At 42.1% G+C, this 20,049-nt stretch overlaps 1 protein-coding gene and 1 long non-coding RNA gene across 20 annotated transcripts in view; both read left to right on the forward strand.

Annotated features, from left to right (window-relative positions):
* The first annotated feature begins 344 nt into the window (after nt 1-344).
* LOC122174583 (uncharacterized) lies at nt 345-6,554 on the forward strand. Its single transcript, XR_006176625.2, has 3 exons — nt 345-525; nt 776-809; nt 5,954-6,554. It is a non-coding gene; the product is annotated as an uncharacterized LOC122174583 (long non-coding RNA).
* A 7,065-nt stretch (nt 6,555-13,619) lies between these two features.
* PKNOX1 (PBX/knotted 1 homeobox 1) overlaps nt 13,620-20,049 on the forward strand; it is a 71,834-nt gene continuing 65,404 nt past the window's right edge. For 8 of the 19 annotated variants that reach the window (XM_065578037.1, XM_065578047.1, XM_065578092.1 and 5 more), the window contains exon 1: nt 13,738-13,867. The gene's annotated coding sequence lies outside the window, so the exon portion shown is untranslated. Of the gene's footprint in view, nt 13,868-20,049 lie in introns of all 19 variants that reach the window. The other 11 variants (XM_065578000.1, XM_065578053.1, XM_005310973.5 and 8 more) reach the window with 8 other exon arrangements.

Raw genomic sequence — 20,049 nt, forward strand, 5'->3', positions numbered from 1 at the left:
ATAAGTGATCATATAATCCAGAAACTTTAAGCTGCTGCTAGTTCCATTTCTCCCCAGGACACACATTATACACATTAACACCATCAGAAAAATATACTACAACTGCTCTGTTTATAAATTCCAGCAATTCTGAAATTACAGTCAAGCAATGGTAGACATTCAGATACAAAAGGGCTTTACAAATGTTCCAGATACTTACTAGCCAGAGGCCTACTAGTGAAGACAGGGAAAAAGGGGTTTCCTACTAGGTTATTGGATCCTGGTCTGGGAGTTTCATATCAACCTCCTCTTAGCAGGTATCTGATAAAATTGAAGCCTTATTTCCAACCTCTCCTTCCCCTCAGCTGCCGGAAGCGAGAAAGAGCTTTTTCTCCCAACTCCTCATCACAGTCTCTTGCCTTGTTGTTTGGGGTGAGGGGGAAACAACATCTGCACTACTCTAAACTTCCCCAGCATCCTCATGGATACCAATGGGCAGAGAGGGATCTGCTAGGCTACACTTCCCACAGCCTCCTGGTTGCTGCTGTAAGTAGGCTTGCCAACTTTCTAATTCCAGAAAACCAAACACCCTACCCCCTCCCACTGCCCCTCCCATTCCCAGAGGCCCTGCCCGACCCCTTTCTGAGGCCCCGCCCCCGCTCACACCATCCCCCCTCCCTCCATCACTTGCTCTCCCCCACCCTTGCTTGTGCTCATTTTCACTGTAAGGCCCAAAGAGGCATATTTATTGTTTTGACAGATATATTATGCTAATTTCAGGTTTTATTTGTTACAGGACGCTAGAGCTGGCAGCAAAATAGTCAAAAAGGGTAATTTTTAAAAAAAATTCACAAAGGTTTTTATGATTTTCCCTCCCCTCTTCCCATTTTTCATAACCAGCTCTATGATTTTTGTTCACTAAAGTTATTATAATTTTATGAGTGGAATTAGGACCACACATTATCACAGCTTCAGTGGATCCATTAAAGGCCCACTCCTGAAGCCCAAATACAAATCCATAGAGCACAACCACAGAAATGCATACCTGTTCATATACCTATATAAATAAATCTGTAGAAACTGACTCCGACACCTACATGCAGATACACACGTGTATTCATGTGTACACATCTAGCATGCACTAACACATATACTTCCACGTTATTTATTATTACAATTGTTTAGTGCCTAGAAACCCCAACTAAGATCAGGGCTCCAGGATGGTAGGTGCTGGACATACTCATAAAAAGAGAGAGTCTGCAACAAAGTTTATAATGTAGCTAGACTGAGGGAGGGAGAAATGTATGATACATCGGCTCTTCTGCAATTACTAGTCAACAACATTCACTTTTTAAGAAATAATACATTTCCTTTAGAGTTCCCTTCTCTTTTAAAAACTTGTTATGAAATGAATACACGCATATTTTATGTCATCAATTTTTTGTGTGTGCAAGCCAGCAAAAGGAATAAAAATCAAAGAGTTAGGCTGCAAATTTTATTCACACAGGTATACACACATGCGGCAAACATGCACCTCCCTACACAAAGAGAGACAGTCTCTTATACACATACAATGCATGCGTGCACACACTTGCCTACACAGAGACACCCAGACAGGAAGGGAGAAGGGTGGGCTGGAGGGGAAAAGATGGGGAATGGGGGTAGAGGAGAGAGGATGGGGAGGGAAAGAGGCCAAGGATGAGAGCAGGGTGGGGGTGAGAAGGGGCAGTAAAGGAGAGAGGAGGGGGTATAGGGGATATGGGGGGGTGGATGGGGATGCAGGGGGAGGCAGAAGGCTACAGGTGCATGAGGCTGTGCAGGGCACAGGTGTATAGGGACATAGTGGGAGTGCAGCAGTGTATGGAGGTGCAGGGCTGTGGGGGGTGAGGGACATGAGGGTGGTGGCTCTGGGAGGTGGAGAGGATGGGTGGGAGAGTGCTGTAAGGGGTACAGGGCTGAGATGGGTAGGTGTGGGGGGCAGGATGGGACGGGGAGGGATGCAGTGAAGGAGGTAGGGGTTGGGGCAGGGAGGGATGCAGTGAGGGGGATGGGGGTATAGCCCCATTTCCAGCACTCAGAGATGAGGATACATACCTCCAACTCTGGGGTCCAGCAATGGGGCAACAGACTGCGGTCCACCGCAGGGCATGAGCCACAGCTTGAGCCCAGCCACAGGAGGAGCGCAAGGAGAAGAGGGCCAGCAGCAGTGGGAGAGGCACGCGCCACAACCCCTCAACAGCCACTTGCTAGGCGTGCTAATTCGTCTCCTGCCGTGCCCCAGCCAATGGGAGCTGCGCCTGCAGTTGGGGGGCAGGGCAGCATGCGCACCCCCCTGGCTGCCCGTAAGTCTAGGAGCCGGACATGCCAGCTGCTTCCCAGGAGCCACATGGTGACTAGCAGAGAGCCTGCCAGTCCCGCTCCAAGGCGCCGCCAACTGGACAGTCAATGACCTGGTCAGCGGTGCTGACCGGAGCCGCCACGATCCCTTTTCAACCGGGTGTTCTGGTCGAAAACCGGACACCTGGTCACCCCATCTGTAAGCTGTGAGGGTCTTAATCACCGTACCCTAGGCTCCTTATCCTTGGGTATCCCTTCTCCACAAATAACTTCAGTATTTGCTTCTGCTATCACTTAGTGCTTTCCCAAGCATGGTATTGCCAACTCAGAGTATTTGAAAATCATGAGGTGTTCCCAAAAAATCATTAGATGGACTAAAAATCATGACAGTTAAACATTAATAAAGGTTGTGTTCTGTTTATTTACCTTCTGCTCTTGGAGCCTTAAGTGTTCACATTTTCAAGTTTTTCCTTGCAACCATGAGGGATGCAGAAACGGGTTTTTTTAAATGGAAGTTGAGTTTCTCAGGTAATAACATGATTCTAGCAGCTGGAGCCTTAAATAAAACATCAAATATCATGAGACTTATGATAAAATTCAAAGAGTTGGCAACACTTGCATGAAGCAGCAAAGTGAAAACAATCTGTTTATTGTCAGTTTCATGTTTGTTCAGGTATTCTGTGAACTTGACCATTCTGATCTGTTTTACTCTGCTGTATCTTAGGAAAGCTGTGAGCAACAGCAAAGGCAGTGATGCTGTCTGCTCTGAAAGCACCACTAGCGGGGTGAAAGTAACTTAAAGGACTTACCGGTACGCCGGAGTCCTTAGGAGGGGGCGGTCTCAGCCCTGGATCCTTTAAATAGCCACCAGAGTCCCGCCGCCGCTACCCCAGGGCTCCGGGGATGATTTAAAGGGCCCCAGGCGGTAGCTGCGGCAGGCGCCCCGCGCCCTTTAAATCACCGCCCGAGCCCTGCCGCCACTTCCCCAGGGCTCCGGCATCAGGGCTCTGGTGGCAATTTAAAGGGCCCAGGGCTCCAGCCGCTGCTGGGAGCCCCGGGCCCTTTAAATTGCTGCCAGGGGAAGCCGTACTGGGGCGTACTGGCTTATTTTCACCTCTGACCACTAGTGATGTTTCCCAGGGTTGTGAGGCACCTAACTACCAGTTACCCTGAGCATGAAGAAGTCTTGTCTGTGTGGATCAGCTCCCTCATTCTGCCAACCTCTGGCAACACAAACACTGCCTTCCAGGCCTCTGCTAGCTTTGCTCTCTCTGTACAGGTTAGTCCTCCAAGCATCTGTCTGGAATGCCCAGCTCCTGATCCACTGAATGCTCGTAGAACTCTCTGATTCATTACTCACAAAGGAACAGGACAGGCTAGCTTACTAGTTTTAACTCAGGATCACCACTCTGGTTAACAAACAGCACTTAGATATATTTATAGTGAAAACAAGAATAAGTTTATTATCAAAGAACAGAAATTCAAATGACAGTAAGTAAGAGTATTGGAAACAAATGGTTACATAAAAACCAAAACCATAACATGCTTTCTAGAGCCTAAACTAAACTCACAAAACATTCCTGTTTCCTGCTGAATAACTTACCCTAAGTCCTTTTCCTAGCATTTTCAACCAGGATTACTGAGATCCTCTGTTCATAAGATCATGCCTGCTGGCAATGTGTCTTCACAGATTGAAGGATGCCAGGGCATGTCTCTGCACCCCAGATTTACTAAACCAGACCTTTGATCTTCAGCTGAAAACAGGGTTCCCTCCCCACCCTTGTTTACCTTTTCCTGTTAATTTCCTTCTGAAGTCTCCACAAGCTCTTCATTAACATTTCACTCAATATGCTAATAGATTTCTATTGTAAAACACGCAGTACACAATGGTCCACCAAGGAAATAAGTATCTCCCACTTCCAGTCTGGAGAAGTTTTTTCTCAATTTGAATGACTTGCATTTAACTACAAGGCCTAGAGCAGGTAATTTTCAGCATATATACATAAATCCTCACATTTTCTGTGCATACATCTCACAGTGATTAGGATGACCAGTGTGACACAGACTTTCATTAGAGACCTTGCATGACATTCTTTTGGTGAACCCAGGGGATCCCTGCACTGCCATGTATCCCTGTGCCCTCTGCCAGTTGGCATAAAGAGGTGCTTGGGCCATCCCATTGGTGAGAGGATTTTACAGCCCTGAAATACAACACATTATAAGATTTAAAAACATATATCAGTCTAAGAATCCACCAGGATCCTGTCCAAGATGAACCATTCATAGTGTTAACAGATTTTTCATTTTTACAGTATGTATTTTCTCAGTTGGTTTAGATCATAAAACAGATATATGTTGTCTTTTTTTATACGCAACCCATAAAAACTTATTGTCAGTAAAGTAAGCAGTTCAGGCTCTGAATGCACATAAGAAGCAGCTCTGTTGAGGAAGAAAGCATTTTCACATAGTCACTTTTCTAACCATATCATTTTAAAAACTATTTGTTTATATAGAAACTAAAATATGGTGTGATCTGCTGTTGCATGGATAGCCACCTCACTGTGGAACTGCAAGTTGATTCCCTGTTTCCCGAGCAATAGTGATATTATGAAAGATACTGTACTGATACACAAAAATACAGAGTAAAACAAATGGGAAAAGACAAAACTTACTTTTGAGCTTGTAAAAGGAGTTTTCAAACAATAGATAATGAAAGATTAAGTAAAATGAAATACTCTTTAAACATTTTTGAGACTATGGGTGAAATTCTGGCCCCGTTGAAGTTAATGGCTTCAGTGGTGCCAGGATTTTGCCTTGTCACTACATAGTTTTTATGGTGAAAGTGTTTCTTGTCTGATTCATTTTTACTGTTTAGATAAATACAGAATAACATTTTCTGGTGTTTTTCAGCCCACGTAGGGCCCAATCCTGCAAGATGCTGAGTTGTTGAGCAACTTGAACTCCTAAGTTAAGGGTTTTCAGCACCTTGTATGAGGAATTTAGCATCCTGCAGGACTGAGCTCATAATTGGTGGACATGTATACATTTCCTTCCATGGATTGTGTTTACACTGGTTGATCCCTTTTTATTATTTTCTAAAATCTTCATAGTTACTCATAGCTTCCCTTTCTCTACCCTAACCTGCCCCACCCATTTCATTATTATACTGAGTTTTTATTTTTCAAATCTTGGCTGTGTTATCGGGTATCAGATTGCAGGCTGGGGGCATTGGGATCCCTGGAGATCTTAACAAAACCTCATAACTGTATATTTAAAGTCCATATTTTTCATTGTTTCTCAATAGTCACCTTATTTTTTCACTATATTATTCACTCAGTCTCAAGCTGTTAATAGTTCACTTTTGCATTATGAATTTTTATAGCTTTCTATTCCCCTTCTCTTTTTTCAACGTCCTATCTTTTGTTTAAAATAGGTAGAATAGGTTAGGTAATATTATTATTGCTACACCATATAGTAAATTTTAGGTGTCATACTGCAACTAAGAAGGTTTATAGTATACAAAGGGGAGCGGGTTACTGTAAGTGTAACTGAATAGGTAGTAGGGTTCATATATAATGTATACATCTGTGTGAGGGATAACTTTTTATTCATTATGAAATTTTCAAATGACTTGCAGATGTATTACTGCTGCAGCTGTTACAGATCTTATAATGGCATTAAGCTCTGACTCAGAGAGTAATTTTGAGCCAATGGATTCTGGCAGTGACTACAGTTGTGATATTCCCACTAAGAAAACCATTATCAGCAATAGAAATGATGAGGAGAGACTGGACAGTGGAAAAGCCTGGACCAAAGCATGGATTTTGAAACCTTTCTCTCTTTTAACTACCCCAATAATGTCCCACCACAATACTTTCCACTAGGGGAGTATCTGGAACTTATGTAGTCATTACATGTTTTCACCCACACGATATTTTCAGTTTCTAAATATCTTCTAACCAGATTATTTATACTAAATAAATGTTAAATAAATGGTAAAATATTATTGGTGAACTTTTTAAACCAAAAATGTACAGTTTTTATGGTTTCTGTAGCAGCTATAATTGGGCACCATTGTGCATCTGTGGTGTCTTGTGTACACTTTTATGTTATAAAATTGTGGTACTTTGTGCCTCTGGAGACTATATATAATAATCAATATATTTATTTGGTTGGCAGTGTGAACCATGCCATTGTTCTAAGGATTAACATATAAAATAAACAATATGGTCAAATTACAGTTGACTTTTACCTTTTACATTGAACTTCCTGACTCTTATGGGCTTAAAAATGTCCACCATAATACAGAATTAATGTGACTTTTTGCATTTCATTTTCTAGTTTTTTTATTAAAGAAAGAAAATGTTGAGAATTGATTGAACTTTCAAATAGGCATACAGAGTACATTTATCTGAATGATATCACACTGAAATAGACAATAAGTGGGTTTGTTTCAATCTTCTGATATCAAAAATATATGGGAAATACAAGCATGCTCATTTTTGTGAGCAGACATTTTAATTTGCAGGGGGCAGCATGGCAAAAAGTGAATGAGTCTGACAGTGTTCAGTGGTATTGCTCATTAAGCAGGAATATGTGAAACAGACCCTTGAGACAGAAAGCTGAATTGGACATGTGAAATCTTTACTGTGGATAACATCAGAAAGCACATATGAAGAGGGTATTTCATTGGTGTAACTTCTGATATTTCAGAATGTTTTATAGGGTGTGCCCGGTTACAGTTCTGAAAAGTTAATTTATGGTACCTCAGAGGGCTCTTGTAGTCTATGTAAAGGCAATAAAGTCACATATAATAGTATTCCTGACCCTCATTGAAAGTACTTCAGGTGATGACACCAATATTTGAATTCTGGACACAGCTCAGTGTGATATTTAAGTGTATAGTTAAGTATATTGAGATTTATAAAAGGCACACAATCAACATAAAAGTACGCTGTATTAAAATATCCTTATCACTGGTACTAACAACACTTTACTTTATTAAAAAAGAATTTTTAAAATATTGTTTACTTTTTACTATTCCTGGAATTCTCAAATATTTTGATAGTATAGACCATATCTTAATGGAGATTCCTCGTAATAAAACTCCTCATGCATTTTTAGTCACATAATATCACTCTGGGAACTACAGCAGTTGCTTGTATTGAGCAGTATTATCAGGAAAATATGTATGTATTTTAACTGCCTTAATGCAATGCATTGTGTCTTTTTTTAAAAGTTAATATTATTCTCTTCTTTTCCTCTTCCTTTCATTTTCCCCCTCCCATTTGTTCTGTTTCTCTCTGTTCATGCTTCTCTACTGTCTTGCCATCTTTTACGTTTCTTTCACTACACATGCTTGCTTGTTATGTAGACCTCCTGTTCCTCTGCATACATTTTCCCACAGCTTGATTCTCTTTTCTCCTGGACATTAGCTCCAGCAGCTACCTGGTCTTTTGGACAAACCACCCAGCTGCCTTGTTTTCTTTTCTTCTGCTCCCCTGGTCACTCCGCTCCCATTTTTTATTCTAGATGCTAAGTGTAACTCTTGGTTCCTCTCCTGTTCCGTTTATACAGCAGAGGCGGGGTGGCTGGCTGGCTGGCTCCTTCACCTCATTCCCAGCTGCTTTTGGAAAGCCTCCCAGTTCTTCTATGCTATAAAAACCCTGGAGACCTGTAAAAGCAGCTGGAAATGAAGAGTAAAGACAGGTCTCCATGGACCATAAGCAAGTGTTTTGTGGACCTTAGTTTGAGAACCTCTGATGTTTGTTTTCTTTTTGCTTTGCATTGCATTTCACTTGGGACCCAATCCATCTCCCACTGAAGCCAACAGGAGTCTTTCCACTGACTTTAGATTTGGGAGATAGATCTGGCCCATTTATTGGAAAGTGAAAGTAGACTGGTTTTATTTTTATTTCTAGTCAGTTTCATTTTCAGGTTCTCATGCACTGACTAGAACAGGGGTCAGCAACCTTTCAGAAGTGGTGTGCCGAGTCTTCATTTATTCACTCTAATTTAAGGTTTCGCGTGCCAGTAATACATTTTAACGTTTTTAGAAGGTCTCTTTCTATAAGTCTATAATATATAACTAAACTATTGTTGTATGTAAAGTAAATAAGGTTTTTAAAATGTTTAAGAAGCTTCATTTAAAATTAAATTAAAATGCAGAGCTCCCCGGACTGGTGGCCAGGACCCGGGCAGTGTGAGTGCCACTGAAAATCAGCTCGCGTGCCACCTTCGGCAAACGTACCATAGGTTGCCTACTCCTGGACTAGAACAATTTTGTTTGCATTTGAAACACTACAGGGTAACAGTTAAATAAAATGTTCTCATTTAATTTTTATATTTAAATCAAAAAAGTGTTTTGATACATATAAGGGCCCCCTTCCTTCTCTGCCCCCCTTTAAAAAAAAAAAAAGATAAAATTTAGGTTTAAAATTTACTGTGTCTTTTCAAACAGTTTATATTTTGGAAGAAAGTTTGCAATCAAGTGACCAAATAGCCACAATTCCTTGGCACCAATAAAAAACAGATAATTTCCCCTCAAACTCTGTCTATATAATTTATGATATCTGAAATGGAAAATAAATGTACTGAGTTATGAAATAATTTAGCTCCATTACCATTAAATTCCTGCAGCAAAGAGTGTTGCAGGTAGGAAGGCAATATAGCATTGTTTTGGGGTATTTTTGTAATACTATTCACTCTGCTGTATTTGTTGTGCTGGTACTATCAGCTAACTTTTCAGCCATTTGTTAAAACATTAAAATGGGAGTGAAAGGTGTCAAAGTATTGGAGAACATATAGAATGGAATATATATATATATATATATGCCTTTTATACTCAAGATAGCCTAACATTCTTTCCAAATAACGCATTCGATACCGGGTAATGCAATGACTCAACTGTATAAACAGATGGAATAACTATTATGCAGCCAGTGATTCAGCTAACGTACAGCCCTGGAAATTAGAACTTGTTTTAATGAGAGAGGGAATGCCAAACAGGAGATAGGATTTATTCCTTTCTCTTTTTGGGAAATGTCTTGAGGTCTTTACTTTTTCTCTGAACAGAGATGGGTAAATGAAACCACTGTGTGATATCTCATCCAAAGAATTACATCTTGATCAGTGTGCAGAATTCCCTTTGAGCCGTACTGCACTGCAGTGCCAGCATTTGATATGAGCCCAAAGCCTGCTGTGGAACATGATCTCTTAACATTTTTGCCTAGAGGGAATGTTATCAACTGAGTTATACTGTATTCATGGACTTAATATCTACTTAGACTCAGTTAAATCATTAATATTAACTTAAATAGATTATTATTAGTATTAACATGAGTCCCACATCTATTGTACAATGAGTCCCACAAGTTTTTTTCACTACTGATACTATGCCACGTAAAACTCTAGTAGACTATATGAATGTTCAGCATACATGGACAGACATACAAGGGCTGCTTTTCTGGATTCACTCCAGATAGCCATAGGACATCAAAATGGTTAACATAGATCTCTTATTATTTAACTGTTTTTTTCCCATTAGTAACAAAAGAGAGCAGCAATTGAACCCTTCCTTTGTTAAAGCTCAGCACTTAAAGAAACTGACATCATTGTAATGGAAACCTGTGCGAAACACTATTATGCCAATGTTATGCCAACCTGATCATTGGAACTAAAGTTTTTATTCAATATAATGTTATACACATTAGTGATTTCCACATACACAGTAACCCATCCCAACACCACTTTAAAAACATAGCTTTTAATGCTTAAATATCAAAAAGCTTCGAAGTACATAATAAAGCTATTGTCAAATGAAATGTTTCCTTTTTTCTGTTTGAATATGTTAGGTACAAAACTTACATCAATATGATACTATGCATACAGTTTTAACAATCAGAACTTAGGAATTGCAAAAGTTAAGGATGTCACAGTAACCTTAACAGGTGTACTGTGTATATACAGGATCCTGTTTTGCCCTCAGATACAACTGTACAAGTCCTATTTCAAAAAATTGTAGTTGTATGTATATCTCTGAGAACAGAATTGGGCTTGTTATCTATTAAGGCTACCTTTAATAACTTGAGTCCTGAGCTTGCAAACACTTATGCAGATGCCTGACTTTACCACCATGAGGAGTCTCATTAAAATCCTTAGGGTTGCTCATGGTGGTAAAATTAAGCATATGTATAAGTGTTTACAGGACTGGGGTTTAAGTTATTAAAGGTAGCCTTAATAGACAATAAGCCCAATTCTGTTCTCAGAACTACACATACAGTTTGTATTCAATATGTGCAGTATGAAAAAAAAGTTAAAATTAGTATGAGAACCTTGGTATTTAATTACTTGTAACTGCAAGACTTTAGTATTGCCAGTCATTTTAAGCTTTTTGAAAATTGTAATTGCAAGCATTAAACACTGTGACAGCTAGGACAATATCCTAGGCAAACCTTATTGAATTAAATTAAACCTTATCAAATTAAGTTTAAGTATTTTAACAGTTCATTAGATTAAAAATGCAAAAGTTTATGCACTTTTAAGGGACTGGATGTATTTCTGTGGGGGGAAGGGGATCACAGCCTTTCAGGAACTAAGAACAGTGGGAGTTCGGGAGTGGGGTGGGGTGGGGGGACGTGATTGGGCAAATTAACTCATTTTGTAACACCTTCAGAGAGCAACCACCACCTGGAGAGAGACTTGCCTATACTCGTTCAAACTGAATTATCCAGGGAATTGTCCAACAAAGAAAAGATTTTTGGTTAAATAGCCTGAGCTAAAGTGACTCAAGTGCTTCATTCTGATCCAGCAAACGGACAGACCTCTGCTCCAAGTGGGGCCCCAATCCTTAGGGAAGGGTTGGAAAGTTTTTGGTCCACTGAGGCCCTTTTAGATATGGGAGCAAGTTCTGAGAGAAAACTGTTATGAACTGGAGGGATTTGAAGGACTAATCACCAGTCAGAGCCTTGTTGGGGCAGGGTGATCTCTGGTAAGCTTACTAGCATGAGTGTAGGTTCTTTTATTGTTTTTAATGTGATTTGACTGTAGTGCTTTTAGCTTAAGAATAAAAGTGCTTGCTTAGAAAGAGCTGTATGGTAACTTATAACTGTGGGTAATTACACTGTCTACTGTCTCTGAGCAGAGCAGCAAAGCAGGCCTGCCAAGGCAGTCTATCTTTTGGGGTATAACACAGTGGAGGCAGGCAACTGTTCAGCCTGGAAATACCCCGGTCAGAAGGGAGAGAGACATAGGTCTCTACCCAAGAGAACTGGCAACTGCGGAGCCTGGAGCTGAGAGCCTAGAATGGGTTCCCTTGCTGGACCAAGGAGGGGGAATACAGGTGCAGTTGCCCTGAACTGTGACAACCATTTTATTCAAAAAAGTTTTTTTATTCACTTTTCAGAGTAGCAGCCCGAAGAAGTGGGCTGTAGTCCACGAAAGCTTATGCTCTAATAAATTTGTTAGTCTCTAAGGTGCCACAAGTACTCCTGTTCTTCTTTTTGTGTATTCACTTTGTATGTTTTCTAAGTCAAAAAAGGAGATTTGCACATCAATATCACCATTGGTTTATATTATGTACTCTCACAGCTATGGAACTCTACAGAGTGCAAGAGCACTCCACCCACCCCCTTCATTGTGGCTCTCCTCTACCCTTTGTTGTATCATTCCCCCTGTCCTGGACTCTTTGTGGTGCTGGGAAGGGGGAGCACATGATTGTTTGGCAGCTAGGTGTGGAGAGAGAAAAGAATGCATATTCTTTCCTCTAATTCATTTTCTACATTTTTCTTTTTCCTTGTTTTCTCCTTTCACTGTTGCCAACCCTTGAAATTTTAATGCAAGTCGCTTGATATTTTGTTGGTTTTCTTAAAGCTTTATCTTGTGGAGTCAGCTTTCATTTTAAAAAGAGGAAGTTTCTAACCCCACTGGTTGCAGAGTAAAGCCTGCCATGAACCCTAAAGGCTCAAAAGCCAGAAGGCAAATAAAAAATACAAAATGTATTATTATTATTATTAAAATCTCATGATTTTTCAGACAATATTATGAGTGTTGTCACCTGATTTTTGAAAACTTGGGGTTGGCAATACTCACTTCCCCCCTTACTGTCTCTGCCAGACTTATTCTTTATCACATTCAAAGTCTCTAACTCCACATGGATCTGAATGTACAGAGAAGTGGCAAGAGAGGGAGCTCACTTGGGGTATTGTCTACACTACACCACACTGGCACAGCAATGGTGCTGTAATGTAGACACTTCCTACACTAGAAGAAGGGGTCTTTCCTTGATGTAGTTCATCCACGTCTCCGAGAGGCGGTAGCTAGGTCAATGGGAGAATTTTTCCGTTGACCTAGCTGCATCTACAGTGGAGGTTAGGTCGACCTATGTTGCACAGGATATGAAGTTTTTCACAGCCCTGAGCAATGTCGTTAGGGCTACCTACGTTTTTGGTGTAGACCAGGCCTTGTAGGCCTCCTCAGGCAAGAAGGCGGCTAAAATGACAATATGTGACTGGCTAGGTGGTGATGGTAGGTGTAGCGTGACCAGATTCCAGAGAGAAAAACTGCAGGTGGGGACAGAGCAGGGTTTTGATAGACGGGGAGAAGTGGGGTCATGCTTAGGGGATATGGGACAGGCCTGTGTATTGCATAGACACTCAGCTAGCCTGCTGCCAATTTCACCAGCTCAGCTGGCCAAGGCTTGTCCCTTGGCCTGGGTTTGCAGAAGGCTATGGCAGAGTGCAGCAGTGCCCATTTGTGTAACACCAACAGGCACTGCCATTCCCAGGCTGCTGCTCCCCCTCGCCCCCTGCCTTTATTTTATTTGCATCCCTGACTGTGGGCAGCGAGGCCCTGGCGATGGGCTGGCTACGTGGGGGGCAAGCACAGGGCCTTGCACGGCGAGGGGGCGGAAGGGGACAGGGGAGCGACTGGGACACAAGCCACACACACAAGGGGACCTGGGGGCCCCACACTTGCCAGGGACTGGAGGGAGGGGCGCCCTGGCAGCAGAGGCATTTGAGAGCCTGGGGGCAGCAAAGTAGGGGCGCCAAATGCCAGGCCTCCCTCGCCAGCTCAGGGCAGAACCATAGGGGACAACAGCTGTAGCACGCCCTGATGCAGATGCCTGAGAAGGCGGCTCCCCCGCCCCCGCCACTCCCCGCGTCACTTGGTATCTCCGTCCCCCCGCCCTTGGGAGTTGGTTTCACCTCCCTCTAACCCCGACAACACAGAAGAGGCGGGGCAGAGACCGCACTCGCCCCGCCCCCTCTTGAGTATTCATTACGGACGTGTGGCGGCACGCCGGCGTGAGGAGGAGCCGTGCGGCCCGCCCAGCCCACTCGCTCCGGCGAGAGTAGTGGTGGGCGTGCCCTGCGCCGGCGCTCGCCCCGCCCCCTTGGTGAATATTGATGAGGCGTGATGCGCAGCGTGCTGTCGTATAGTGTGGCGCCGACGGCGATTGGCCGGGTGCATGTGTGCGCGGTGACGCGTGTCGCGGCGGTGCGGGTCCCGATTGCTGCAGCCGCTTGTCAGTGTGACGAAGATTGGCACCCAGGTAAGCGCTGTCACTCAAACCCGCTCCCAGCCATCCATCCATCACGGCGCGCCCGCCGCCGCTGGGCGGCCGGGCCCAGACACACAAGCAGACCGGGGATGGCGGAGAGCGAGAGCCCGCCACACGGAGCAGCGGGGAGGGGGGCACCCGCGCTATATCCAACCCGGGAGGGGGGGGTGGATAGGGGCGGCGGCGGACAGGCGCGGGGAGGGGAGGGGGGAGCGAGGAAATTTCTGGAACAGCCGCCGACTAACCGTTGCCTTTGTGGAAGCGCGAGGGAGGCGGCGCTCGCGCGCGCGCCGAGGAGGAGGAGGAGGAGGAGGGAGGCGGCGCGAGGGAAGGGGACGGGGAACAGCTGTTTGTGCCGCGAGGGCGGCGGGAGGGGGGATATTTAAAGGGCCTTTGCGAAGATTCCGATGGCGCGGGGGTCGGGCCGGGGGAGCTGCCGCCGCCGGGCTTTTGGGCGGGGGCTCTGCTCCCCCCCCCCCCCCCCCCCGCAGGCTGGGAGGTGGGGCGGTCGCTGCCGCTCTGGCCTAGGCTGGCCCGCGGCAGTCCCTGGGTGAGAGAAAAGAGCAGCTGCCTGCGTCTCTGCTCGCCGCCTGCCCGGGCACACGCGCCTCCGCGCGGTGTTAAACCCCCGGCCACGTCCCCGCCGAGCCCTGACCTCCCCGCCGGGCCGGGCTGTGAGCCGCCTGCCGCGGGCACCGTCTGCCGATAGCCCAGGTTATTGTTGGGCGCTGAGAGTTTGAGTTACAGTTTTTCAAGCCGGAAGAGCCCAGGAGATCATCTAGTCTGTGGCCCAGGCCGCCATCAGCACCACGCTGCTTCACCACTGTACAGGCTAGAAAAGCTGATCTGGGTTCCTGCCCCAAGGAGCCTACAGTCTAAATCCGTGAGCCTGACACCAATAGACCTGGCTTTCAGGAGTGGGTTATTAAGCCCCCACATAAACAACAAAGATACCCACTGTATAGTTCACAGCCCTCCTCAAATCCCATCTTGAATTCCATTTTTTCCTTGACACCCACAAGAAATCAGCCAGTTAATGAATAGTGGTCTGGCAGCATGATGCCTTTGAAATGACTCAGAAATTACAGGTTGTGCTCATAGCTAGGCTAGGCAGTGGCTGGTCTTATTAACTCTATGCTAAACTGACCTGCTACGTTATAGTTGTTGCAGCCTGTTTCAGTTTATATTATAAGCAATTTGAAGAATGGAGCATGACTTCCTACATGTTTGCACAGCACCTAGAACAATTTGGCCCCAAAACTTGTCTGTGGCCTTTGGCCACTATTGTACTACATATACATAGTAATAATATCGGTACCCCATTTTATCTATCCTGAAATATTTCCTCAATTAGCCACACATCCTGAGTCTATGGAAATGTGTGTCCTATGTACCAGTAGATATCACCCAGAGCTCACCAATTAAAACTTCACTGGTTAACATTTATACTATGTGTTTCTCTGCATGTCATGCTTTATTAATATTTTTTAAGGTTATTTTTCATCTGTACAATGGTGTCCCAGCAGCTAATATTTCCAATGCTCTTGGAGATGCAATTGCTGTTTTTGGCTTTGTATGCATCTTTCAATTAATGTCCTCTTTTTGCCCCAGTCATCTACAGACATGTAGCTGATGTGTGGTTTCAGGGGGGAAAGTGAGGTTTCAGGTTTATTTTGATAGCCTTATGAATTAGGAATGTTGTGCTACATAATAAACTATTTTTCCCACATTGAGCAATCCAGGCAAAACTTTTTTAATTTTTTTCCCTTGACCCTAATTGGACTCTGCTGTCTGTTCCTTTAAATATCTTACTGGAGTAGAGAGTATGAAACACATTTTGTCTTAGTTTGTAGACTTCTTTGGAGAACTTGGAAATCACAGAGGGTTTTTTGAAGATCAATTTACTTTATTATAAAAGGCTCATATAATTTAAAATGTCCAATTTAAAACTTTATTTTTTTTAAAAAGCTTTCTTGTACACAGTTATCGCTGCTTGCTTATTCTAAAGTCCATGATCTTGCTCTCATTTCCAATGTTTAGTCTATACTCAGTTTTTGTACGGGTATACCTAATTCAGTTAGGGGTTTTGTTTTGTTTTAACTTGAAGGAGTTATATTAGTTGGACCCCTAGTTATATGGGATTGGAAATAAACAATACCTATATGAGAATAGCTATATTAATATAAAGCACCTTTGTACTGGCATAACTGGGTCCACATAGGGATGTTGTACCTCTTTAACTATACATGTATAGTCAAAGTGATACATTTTAGGGCTTGTACACACACACACAAATTGTATTTCAAGAATGTTAATTGTGTATACAGGATACTTTAATCTCTCAGATTATATTGCAGGCCAGAAAACTAATGACTGCTGGAGCATCAGAAATTTCCTGATCCAAACCCACAATCTCCAGGGTAGCAGATAATAAAAATATATTGTGGACACATTTTCTTAATACCTCTGCCAAAAATTGCAAAAAATGTGTATATAAATTAGTAAGTACAAAAAGTTATAATGAACTGTCTTAAATTATGGAAAATATCTGAGAAATGAGACAAATAACAAATCACATTTATTTGGTGATATAGAACAGTGTGTCTTTTGAGTTTTTGTTTTTACTATAGCTTAGTATTTAGTGCTTCTTTATTTTTTGTTACAATGAGAATAATTTCAATGCTCAGTTTGTGTTCCAAACATACCTTCAGTTTAGTCTGTCACCATGAATACTTTCAATTTTAGATAGTCCCCTGCCCTGATTTATAATAAAGGACACAAATGTCAACGTCAAAATGTAAACTTTATGGCAAGTTCTTAATTTAGTAAATCACTTAATGACATACTTTAAGCATGTGAATAGTTTCATTGACTTCACTGACAGTGTGGTGTAGAGGATATAGCACTAGAATGGAACTCAGGAGAGCTGCAGTTCTATTTCTGGTTCTATCACTGACCTGCTGAGTGACCTTGGGCAAGCCACTTCACCTGTTTCTCCATTTGTAAAGTGGGGTTAATTATACCTGCCGCCTTTCATCTGTGAAATAGATATTTATTTATTACTCACTTGCTTTAAGTGCTCTGCTGAACTAGAACAGTATTTAGTTACCATTTGCTGTATGCTTTATGGAAGTTTAAGAACTCTGTATGGTGTGTTACAATGGAAATTGTGATACACACTTGGAAAGTCCAATTTAGCATACAGGTTGTTGGCTTGCATTCATTTTCTTTATAGTAAAAGGCTTAACTTTTAGATTTTTGTTTTTATTATTGTCCATGTCAAATATAGTTATAGAGGCCTGGGTACTCCTTTGAGGCATTCGTTATTTGTGATCTCACACTTCACGATAATGGAAGTGATTCTGATGTCCTAAGCATGGAACATTGGTAGCCCAGAATGAAAGTGGGGGAGGGGAGAAAATACAAGGCAACCTTCATCTGACCATGTCAAATTTTAGCTAAGTAAGCCTCAAAACAATCCTGCACGGTAAGTAAATAGAGGGTCCTGTGGCACGTTTAAGACAAACAGAAGTATTGGGAGCATAAGCTTTCGTGGGTAAGAACCTCACTTCTTCAGATGCAAGTAGTAGAAATCTCCAAAGGTGCCACAGGACCCTCTGTTACTTTTTACAGATTCAGACTAACACGGCTACCCCTCTGATACTTGGTAAGTAAATAGTAATAACTTAGTTTCTTCCTCTGTACAATGGTGATACTGAGGCTACGTCTATACTAGAGACCTTACAGCAGCACAGCTGTATCGATGCAGCTGCATCGGTATAAGGTCTCCCATGTAGCTGCTTTATGCTGACAGGAGAGAGTTCTTCTGTTGGCATAATTAAATCATCGTGGCAGTAGCTATGTCAGCAGGAGAGCATCTCCTGCCGACATAGTGCTGTACACACTGGTGCTTCTGTCGGGGTAACTTATGTTGGTTGGGATGTATTTTTGTTTTTTTTTCCCACATCCCTGACTGACAAAAGTGCTAATGAAGACATAACTTGAGGTAAGTGACATGTCCAAGGTCGCCCTGTGTTAGAACTGGAAATAAAACCTACATCTTCTGCTTTGCATACATGTGTTCTTCCTCCTTGCATGTACAGAACAATTTTGTGGACGACTTGTTTGATATGATAAATATGTGAGCTAGGATAGAATAGTTCTTGGTTATTCTAAGTATTTCAGTTCCAAGTGGCAAAGTACAATCAAAAATCTAATTTAAATAACCCTGGACTTCGCTGGGTACCGTATGGGAAGGAGGGAGGGAAGGGTTTTCAAGTTTAGCTAGGTCTCAGATTGTTGTTTCTTGTTCTGTTACAATCTGTGTGTCAGTTCTGTGTTATAATAGAAAGAGTATGTCAACAACTTAGTATTAGTACATAATTTAAAGCAGTGATACTCAGACCTCAGTGGTTCAGGAGCCAAAGTAGCGATCAACATTACTCACAGAGCTACAGTAGTGTGAATTCATTGTTTCATTTTCTATACATATAGAATTATTTTCCCAGCAAAATGACTGACCAGGTATTATTATTTTATCAACTACAATTGTTTAATAAGCTAGTAAAAGGATTCTGATTGGTTAATAATTAAATCATATTGTTTTAATATCATGTGATGCAAAGAGCCTCAGGAGACGCATTAAGAAGCCACTTGTGGCTCCTGAGCCTTAATCTCAGTATCACTGATTTAAAGAGTGAATATTCTGAACAATTTATAAAAAACCCAACTCTTAAAATTCAGTGGTGTGCATCAGCAGTAATAGGCCGTGTTTAAATTAATGTATTATTTTGTGCTGCTGTATTAAAAAACAAAAAACCCTTGCTATTCCTCATTTGTCTCTTACTGGTGAAGCTTTTAGTAAAGACTCAACTGATAACTGAGTAAAATACTTTATCAGAAATATGTAATAGTTGGGTCTACATTCCAGGCTTTGTAAAGCAGATCTTGACAACTGGGGATAGAATTAGCAGTTTAAGAAATAGTCATATATTGCCCTTAGAGTGGCATTCTCTGTCTGGTGGAACTCCCCATCTTCTGCAGTTCCTACTGCTGATAATAAAAGGGATATGGTGATTTACTTCTAGTGGAATAAAATAAAAATGAATTACACTGCCAGCAGATTAAACCTGTATTTATGGGCTTTCAGGATAATTTCTCTGCCCTTTTTGAGGATATAGTGAGTTTTGGGGGTAGTCACAGTGGGCTAGACCCTCTCCGCTTACTTACTTTAGAGTTAAAAACAGTGGACTAAAGAGTAGGGAAAACAGTAATACAGGCTTAGTTTTTGTTCTCTCAAATATATGTCCTATATAAGAAACATGGGGGATTCTAAAACAGGAGTTGGAACTTAAGTACATAATGTGTGTGTATAGAATATAGAGGAGTGAGAGGTGTGTGGGTGCATGTATGTATGCACTGCTCATGCTGTACCTGTTTAGCTAAAGAACTTATGTTTCCAGATCAGTCAGTTCATAACCACTAAATTCATATACACCTCTACCCTGATATAACACGACCTGATATAACACGAATTCAGCTATAATGCGGTAAAGCAGTGCTCCTGGGGGGTGGGGCTGCGCACTCCGGTGGATCAAAGCAAGTTCGATAAAACACGGTTTCACCTATAACATGGTAAGATTTTTTGTCTCCCAAGGACAGTGTTATATTGAGGTAGAGGTGTATATTCTAAGTGATGAAGGTAGCAATGCCTATAGTAAGGTTGCCTGACACTCTCCATTATAAAATCCTGTTTTCAGTTGCTTTTAACTTCGGCAAACGTAAACCATTTGGGCTATCTTAAACTGAATTATTTTGGAAAGTTACAGCTAAAAGAGTTCAAAGATTTCTGAGAATGAGGTTAAGGAAAAATACATTTTGCCAATTAAAAAACAAAATCTTACAGCCTTTGTTTTGAGGGACATGGATACAGAGACTTGAAATTTGATAGGGTGATTGCATTTGTGCCAGGATTATATTTTTGGCTGCCCTTGTGAAAACTTTCCCAAATTTATTTGAGTTATAAGCCTCTGGAAAACGTTTACATGTGATTAGCAGTTTTTTAGAGTTTGGCAGCTAAATTCCATGAAGATTCCATCTGCACTGAGCATGCAGCATCCCAGGGCTATAGGGGCTGAGCAGGACCTTCCCTGTAATTGCTTCTCCCAGTTACT

The sequence above is a fragment of the Chrysemys picta genome, chromosome 1, assembly GCF_011386835.1.
Source record: "Chrysemys picta bellii isolate R12L10 chromosome 1, ASM1138683v2, whole genome shotgun sequence".
Lineage (NCBI taxonomy): Eukaryota > Metazoa > Chordata > Testudines > Emydidae > Chrysemys > Chrysemys picta.